Below are 9613 nucleotides of genomic sequence, written 5' to 3'. Positions count from 1 at the left end.
ACGCAGAGCACAGGACCAACAGCAGTAGCTTCCACCACACCAGCAGGGATCCCAAAGGCGATGCAGAAGGCAGGAGAGGATATTCAGGACCAGAGCAACCCTTCTGGGCCTCAAGGAACAGGACATCATCCAGAGGTACAGACTAAACTGGCAAGCCATACAGCAACTGCTGCGCAACATTAAGCTACAGTTGGCACCCAGCTTGCAGACACCCCACACCATTCCACCAGAGACCAAGCTGCTAGCTGTCCTCCACAAGTTGGCAAGTGGCTCTTTTCAAACCACTGGTGCCCTGGTTGCGGGATCTCACAGCCCTCATTTTCTGCCTTCCTACCCAAGGTACTTGATGCCATCATCTCCCTCACACCCTGCCACATCAGCTTCCCCAACACATAGCAGAAGCAGCAGGAGACCAAACAGGGCTTCTACCAAAACAATAGCTTCCCACACGTGCTTGGTGCCATTGACTGCACACGTGTACGGATTGTGCCACCTGCTGCAACCGAGCATCCATACCGCAACAGGAAGCACACACACTCCATCAATGTGCAGGCCATTGTGAATCACCAGGGATTGATCACCAACATCGTAGCAAAGTATCCTGGGAGTGTACATGATTCATTCATCTTCCGCCACTGCACCATCAATCAACACTTCCAGGATGGACGATATGGAAATGGCCTACTTGTTGGTAAGTACAGAAACCTAGTTCAGCACAGCAACCCTGTATGACACAGATCACATACACCACTATATTGACACGTGGCCAGGAAGAAAATTAGGTTGTGACACTGCTAGTCATGTTTGATATCCTGAACCAATGGGATACACACCTATGGACAAATGAAAGATGCAAATACCAACAGATGCCACTCCAGAGACACAAGGGACCAATTTAAAACCACACAGTGACAATGACTTGGCCTTAACTGGCAGTACAACTTGGAAGATGAACCTTCCAACATCACATCAATAACACTCAATCACACACCCTTCCAAGCAATACGTACTGTGTAAGGGGTGTGTAATGTGTTTCGCTGCAGGTCTAACACCATGAGACACATAGCATGATGATGAGGACTCCAATGAATGGGACATGGAATCATTGAGGCTGTACCAACATCTCACATCACTCCTGGGCTTACATTGGCCGCTACCAATAAGGAAGTGGACTTTGCTAAGAACACATATTGATGGGACAATATTGCAAAGTGCACATTGCTACACACACCAATTGAGACAATTACACAAAAGATGTACAGGCATATGGACCTTCTGACAATTAAACCTTCACCCCCACAACCAAGTTAGCCATCTTACCTGGACCAGGTTCAGTAGTGTAGGTAGACGTCTGAACATGAACCAACTCGGTGAGGGCACAAAAATAGGTTTGCATAGAACTTGTCAACACTTCAGTGCTGCAAACCTATGGAGATGTGTCGTACATTGTCACCTAGCCAAATCAAAGGGCCTCACTGTTGTTTTTCACATGCTATTGCATATGTTGAATTAGTTGGGATATTCAGGCCATATTGTGCAACCATGTTACCATCACTGTGGAATTGATTCTGTGTGTGGAAGTATCACGTCACCCCCAGTGAAGACACATGGACACCTTTTTCACATGACATAATGCATGGGAGTACACAATGTACTGCAAGTGTACAAAAATACTGCTGATATCCGGTCAATCAGCCAAACAGCAGTTTAGATAATGAAACAACCCAATGCTGATGGTACATCCAAGAAACCTAGGATCCCACACAATAACACAAACACATATGAGTCACAGACAACACAAGATAACAACTGCCATGCAAAGTGATAATCATGGTGCAAGCTCCATCAAAAAAATGTCACTCATTTTCTTTTTCAGCTGATCAGGGGTATAGGATACAGCCATGGATCATGACCCCATTTGCCAATCCAAGCACAGCATCAGAGCCTGCCTATAATGAGGCACATCGAAGGACACGCACCATAGTAGAGAGGACTTTTGGCATCCTGAAGTCAAGATTCAGGTGCCTCGACATCACTGTAGGCTGCCTCTTATATTCACCGGAAAAGGTCTGCAAGATCATTTGACCTCTGCCATCCTGCACAACATATGTATAAGGAGGACCATTCCCCTCTATGAACCAGAGCCACAAATGCCTGAAGAGGAGGATGTTGTCCATCAACATGAGGGGGACCATCCAAACACTGCAGTAGGATTGCGTTGGAGACAACACATTGTACAAAACTTATTTTAACTATAGTCACCATCAACACTTTCTTACCATATGTCATTAAACACCTCATTTAATCACTAAATCATGGTTTGGGTAATTATTTATGCATCACATGATCCCTAGGAATCACAATCAGAGTTTAGCCTCATGGAGCACTGCAGTAATACAGATTGGGATACTGAAAAAGCCACATCACATTTGATGGGTATGAATGTACACCCAACTTCACACACAGTGTAAATGACAAATATTGTGTCCATTTCACATTTGAAGGGCAATATAAGAGTAGCACAGCTACGGCACACATCCTTGTTGGCAACATGGTTCATTGGAGCATATGACACGCAACTAAGACACCATCAGTCATAAGTTAGAAAACTGCTTCATACATGAGGCAGAGGATGTGCTATTGCATTGGTAACAGGAAAAAATGACAAGACCCTTGACAGCAGTAAGTGTGACATCAGCTATCTCTGCAAGGAGCATGTGTGACAAGAAGTCCTTGTAAGCTGCAAATGGATAGCACGAGTGCCCCAGGTATGACAATCGTTGCTCACAAGACATGCCCTGTGCATGCCATCCCAGGTATAAGTCCTGCCACAGGCATGTTTCCAGTCTCTCCCCACCCTTCTCTAGGGGGCCCTGTAACTGGACTATTTGGATCCTGATAATCCTTCATCTACACACACCCAGACTCACATTCTGACTCTAGTGTGCTTCCCTCTTTAGTATGGCATGCTATAGTCCTAGTTCATCTGTCTGCATGGGCTTCAGGTCCAAAAATGCACTGCCTGGTAGTCTGTAGGACCTGTAATCACCTGTCCATTGCTTCCCATGTTAAAGGTACTGTTGGCCCTTTGAACTTGATTCTCACCTACAGGACTTGTGAGAGACTGAAGCTGGACACACCTGTGAGCACTTCCATGCAGACCAGCCACTTGAACCAGCACTGCCATTGCTGCTGCCTGGTACTGCTTAGAAGCTTCCATTTTATGTATATCTTTATTTTGCATTGCCGTATAAACCACTTGTGTAACACAGCCCTTGGGTTATTGTGTAGTGTTGCAGCCCACAGCACAAATCCAGTTTTCATTTCCCACAGTGTTGTTCCAGCTTTTCCTAGTCAGAGTCTGTTCACTGTGCATTTGCCTTGTTCATGTTAGTTCCTGACAGAGCGTGCATTGTGTTAGCCTGATTGGTTCCTGTCTTTGTGTTACCATGGAGGTTCCCTGTGGCCGCATTTGTCTCATAGTTGCTTTCCATGCCCTCACTTTCATCCTGGGGTATTGTGTCTGGTAGGTCTACAATGAATCCACAAATATATTGTATAGTGTAAACAGTTTACTTATCGTATCATGGTCTGGGACATGTATTCAAATAGCCTAATCCCAGCCCTATCCTTTGGCTGGGTTTCATGTATGCATGAGTGACAAACAGTGACAGTGTACTATGGCTGTATGCATGGCTTGGGTATGGTGCCTCCAGCACAACAAACAACGTTTGCTAATGTGCATGAAAGGACAAAACATGTTTGTGATCTGACGGTCCACACACAGATTCACATTGGCTGCAACCCAATGATGGTGCTTGCGTGGTGACTAGCTGTGAGATTAATCAGCACAGAGGCAATGATGTTCCCTGTTGCAGTAGGAATTTTAGAGGCCACCCTGTGTACAAATGTTGCGATGAAACCTGACGGGTTCTATTTACTGATCCATTACGTTTGTGAGCACACCAAGGTTGCCCTGTTGTCAGCCTCATAAAACTTCTGCAGTGCCATAGCTGGACTATCCCCATGTGTGTTGTCGATTCCTCTTTGGCTTTCGGTCAATTCTGCTTTGAAGGATACTCTGTTAATGCAGGGAATGGCTCAACAGACTCATGACTAGACCTACACTTAACTGTGACAACATGGACGCCAATAATGACACAGGGTACACATGGCCACACACTTGAACTGGACACCTTTGTGCAATTAACCACTGAAAATCTGTGAACACATGCACCTTGGTCTGCCGGTCCTCCACTGCCACACGAGAAACATAGGTCATATATATGACTCAAACTGTGGAGTGACATAACATTTTTGGATTGGTTTTGGGACTCTGTGTCACAAACACTGTACCTACATAGCATTTTCAAATGCCTGACTCATAGGTAGTATACAAACAAGTGACAAGGATGTCGTATCCAACCTTCCTGTACATGTGATAGCTTACTCATTGCCATTATCAACCGTCCTCTATCTAGCCTGTGCGTAGTTTGTCATGGGAGATGTTTGGTCCCAAAAGTCAGGGAAGTTTACACAGCATTAGATGCTACGTGTATGACAAACACATATCCTGACTCATTTCCACACTGAATAGCATCTGATGGTTATCCACATTTACAACACATGCATACAAGCACATTAATGAAAGCACGTCTGTTGACGTTCACACAGAGGCCCAACAACAATAGAAATTGCCAATTCACATACATTAACACATAGGCCATGAATGAATGTATTAAGTTGCGTAGCCTTGCTATCCTCTATTGACGCACAACCTGCTCAAACTGGGTAATACAATTTTTTATTCAAAATGTTTGGGTAGCTGTTGCGTCAGTGAAGGGTGCTCATCCGGTACAACAACATGAGGATTATGGTCCACAGTAGTGTGGTCTGCCACATGTGCCCAAACACTGGAACACACAATGCAGGCGCAAACAGCCTATCTCTGTACAGTTACAGCTTTCATGTACGTTAAAAATGAGAGAAATGACACAAACACAGTAAAAGACAGATATTTTGATGCAAATGCGTAAAAAAAAGACACATATGCGTCAAAATTCGCCACTTATGCATTGAAAAATGACACTCACAGCCATTATACATCCATTGGGCCCGAGCGGTAATTCCTACACTGTACCACATGAAATTGGTTACCAACAAAAAATATTTTGAACTATGAATGTGGGTGAATTTTGAAGCATTTGCGTTAAAAAAGTTGACGCACATCCCATAAGCGTCATAAAATGTTCACGCATCATAAGAAAAACGCACCGCATTTGAGACAGGAAGTGATGTAATAGGATATCCTGTTTACAGAAATGATACAGTGGGTGTACTTTCACTTTCCAGTCTGTGATTTTTCTAGACTGTGTGGCTGTGCTGAGAGTTTTGTCTGTCCAAATTGTGCGTTTGTCTCCTGTGTGCCATACTATTTGTCATCTGCTGTTTTAGTAACGCAGGCCCACATTAATGGACCATAGAAAGCATAATAATTGATGAACTAAACTCAACTGACATGAGCATCAAACAGTAACTGATTGTCCCTCAATGCACAAGGCACAATACCTGAGGGACTGGCATTGCAGTGCACAAGGAACGTGGCATTGCATGTCTCCCATAACAACAGATGAATAAATGGAGTACACTCTCTAAATGAATCTGCAACCAGTTGAGGAATCATGTTTGTCACCACATGATTGTTAGGGCAACTGCATGTGTGCATATGTGTGTGTATCACTCACTGGAGTGACAGGGTCAATTCATGTTTGCGGTGGTATGTCTGTTGGAGTGTCATCATGCCTGAGGGGCTGGACTATCAGATATAATGTCACACACAGTAATTTTTTCTTCACAGTGTTATACAGTGCACAGACATTGAGCACATTTCAATCTTCCATGTGTTACAGGTGGACCTGCCCCCTACACAATTTGAGAAGTGGCTCGATTTGCGGACCCAGACATATCCAGTAAGTGTTGATATTTCAGTTCTGTGTTGTGTTTGCAGCTGTTGTGTGATTGACTCCTGTGTGTTGGACACATAGCAAGGTATGATGTGCTGGAACATAATCTGATATGTGAGTTAACTGGAGTTTGTCCTTTTTTTGCCATATTTGAGTTGGACAATCGGTGGCGTAGAGTCATCCTTTGGGATTGTAGTGCAGCGCTGTAGGAATTGCCATGTAAATAAGGTGACATTTGTTGTTACTTTTCTTGTAATGAAATATTTGGAGGTAGCCATTTTCACGATTTAATCAGCAAGTCATACCCTGAATCACACAAAGCAGGGATGCTGAAGTATTACCCACAGACTTGAGCCTCCCAGTTAACTAATGAACATGTAGGACTGTATGTTTGATTTCCTATCAGCATCTACCTACACATGTTTTGCTACGTTTATGTGGCACTTGAGTAGAATGTCATAGGTGTGCATGCAGCTCAAGCCCAGATCGGTATTTGCATCTATGTGCTTGTTGTAGGACAGGTATTGGTGATAGCAAATGATGTTGACAATGGTCCGCAATTAGGAACATAAATGTGGATGTGATTGTACAATGTTTGTGTCTATCCTAGTTGGACACCCTCCTTACCTGAGGTGGGCTGACTAAAACCATGGACAGCTGTCCAAAGCTTCCTGGCTGTCCTTGATGTTTGAAAGAATGTGTTGCATGTCCAACTCCCCCTGAGGCACAGCCTTAGGGTTATGAAATATGTGTACCTAGGTATGAGAATCCAAGTGTAGTACACAGACATGTTATTTAGCAATTAATTTGTTCCGACCTAGGATACCCCCTCATGATTAGCAACTGCATACCATCCTGGCAATTCCATTTACAAATCACAGATCTTGTGGCCCTTGATTGTCATCCAGAAGATAGTCATTAGTTGGCCTGTCACATGTGGAGGTCTTGCAGCATTTGTTATGTGACTACTGGCAGAACAATGATGCTTACATCATTTATGTAGGTACACATCTTTTTGAGCATTTCGGTGTTGTGAGGACATGTGTAGGCTGCATTGGCATGTACTTCCTGAGGGACACTCTGTGATCTGTACTGTTATTTTGGCATGTTTCAGCTAATTTTGAGTAATCTTTTGAATATCATCAGTAGCTGTATCACACAATGATGTAACTAATGTTTGGCTTTATCTTTTTTAACAGCAGCCAATATGGATACCAATCAGATCCGCGAATTCAAGAGGAGGGCGATGCGTTACCGCCACATTCTCGATGTTGAGTCTGGGTTCTGCCACATGGCACGGCGTTATCACCATAAGAGAGCCACAGGGGTCTGGAGGGAATTTGCCCAAGGGGACCCATCCCTGTCCACAACAGCCGCCACCACCAGCACCACCACTCCATTCCAAGTGGCACCAAGGATGACAGCCACCACTGCAGGTCCCTCTACATCCTCCGCTCCTGGACCACTGACAGCAGCCCCTGCACCTCCCCCTCCAAGCATGGCACCAGCAATAGCACAACCCTCCACAACTAGCACACAGACCACCCCTGCTGCAGTCATTGACCATGTTGATTTTAGGAACATGCAACATGGCATGTAACAGATGTTGTGCAGAATGGACAGGATGCAGCAGGAGGTATCTCAGATTAACAGGAGAGTGTGTGGGATAAATAAAGATCCTGCAGAGGGCAAACTTGTGACTTTGAGACCCTCAGCCATGATTCCCTCCCCTCCCTCCTCCTTCCTGGTTCTTATATATAGTGGGTTTAGGAGGCTTAGTCTTAGGTTAGAATAGGCTGTTGGGGGTTTTGTGTATTAAAAATAAACAAATACAAAAAAATATATAAAAAATACAAAAAATACATATATAAAAACATTTAAAGAAAATATAAAAAAATATATATATAATTGTTTAGGATAAGATAATATGTGTTTAGTTTATTATATGTTGTCCTCCATGTGTCCAGTCATATAAGGGGGTGGGGGGGTTGATGTTTAGAGTGTTTAGTTAAATGTGATAAGTAAGTTTAGATTAGGGTAGTTAGGGCCAGTTGTGGGTAATGTGTAGTTAGGATAGGTCACATTGGCAGCTACACCAAAGCTACTTCTCTATGCATCTGCCATCCATTGCACCCACCAATCAAGGTTACTATGGTTCCCAATGTGTTGTTAAGTTTGGATGTATGTCTTCAATCTGTCATACTTTGAGACTAGATTTTGTCTCTGGGACACTGTGGTACGCCTGCCTGCAGCCTGATGTTCATGTGAACCCTGATAAGGTGAGTGATTGTAAAATCTTATGTAGTACAGTATATATACCGTATTTATCGGCGTATAACACGCACTTTTTCTCCCTGAAAATAGGGGGCAAATGATGTGTGCGTGTTATACGCCGATATAATGTTAAGGTTTTTTTTTCTGAAATGTCCTCTTAAAATGAGGTGCGTGTTATACGCCGGTGCGTGTTATACGCCGATAAATACGGTAACTCACACCAATCATTTCTTGCATTGTACTGCCAGGTTACTTATTTGTCCGTACACTCGTACACATCCATTCCTGCTGTATGGTGTGTATGTGATTACATTTTAGAGTCAAATGTCACATACCTAAATATTGTCTAGAAGACACATTTGAAGACATTGATTTTCTGCTTAGACATCCCTTGAAGCAGACTTATTCTGTCCAACACAGCATTATACTGTAAAGTTTCTATGTACTTCAGAAATAACCCTCAGGAAGGGCAGATGATGGTACAATCCAGACCCCAGTGCATAGATATCAGCCCACAATCTTTCAAGGCAGTTGTATTGGCATTGCATGGCCATTGACAAGAGGCTAACATCACTAATCTCCTACACAGTTGATGTGTCACATTACACAGAGACAAAGTGGTTGTGTAAGTGCTATTTATTTTAAAGTGCTGGGGTGCTATATTTACATAGTCCAGGATTGTGAGTCCATTAGTGTGACTCCTTCTATTGTGATACTACACAAGTGCAAAAGGTCATGTCATTGGACACACTGGGTTGAAGTGTCATACAGTGTGGAGGAACATGAGTTGCCAATGAGGTAGTGAGAGACAATCCCAGAGCATAGTATTAAGGTAAACAGTGGGCTGGAGAACAGTGCATGTGAGCTGCTGTTGCAAGACTGGCATGGTACGAAGCACAGGACCTGGGATATCAGTGCCCATGTGGCAAGGACTTGTGCTACCGGGTACTCTTACGGGTGAAGGTGATCTGTTCCACGTCTTCATCTTCTGATGTGTGTGTCGTCTTCTCTGCCCTTGGTGGTCGTGGGTTTGAAGGGGCAACACACTTCAGTGTTTGAAGACGTGGAGTCAGAAATTCCGGTTGCTGCCAACTGTGGGGCTATTAAGGGCATTACTGCAGCAAGGAGTAGCTGCTGGTTCTTAAGTATAGCAGTTACACCACTGCGTTAGGCAGCCAGGTTGGCCCTGGGGGGTCAATATTGCATTTGTGCACACAGTGAAAGGTTTGGTGTGCGAGGTGTTGTGGCAACTCCCTTACTGCTGTGCTGATTTTCTTCACACTTTGTTGAAGTTCTTGCAAGATAGATGTTCGCCCTTGCATGGCTGCTGCCTGTTCTGCAGATGACATCATGCACGAACGCATACCTTCAAGGCT

The sequence above is a fragment of the Pleurodeles waltl genome, chromosome 6 (genome assembly GCF_031143425.1).
Source record: "Pleurodeles waltl isolate 20211129_DDA chromosome 6, aPleWal1.hap1.20221129, whole genome shotgun sequence".
NCBI classification, from domain to species: Eukaryota; Metazoa; Chordata; class Amphibia; order Caudata; family Salamandridae; genus Pleurodeles; species Pleurodeles waltl.
This window is presented reverse-complemented; position numbering follows the sequence as displayed.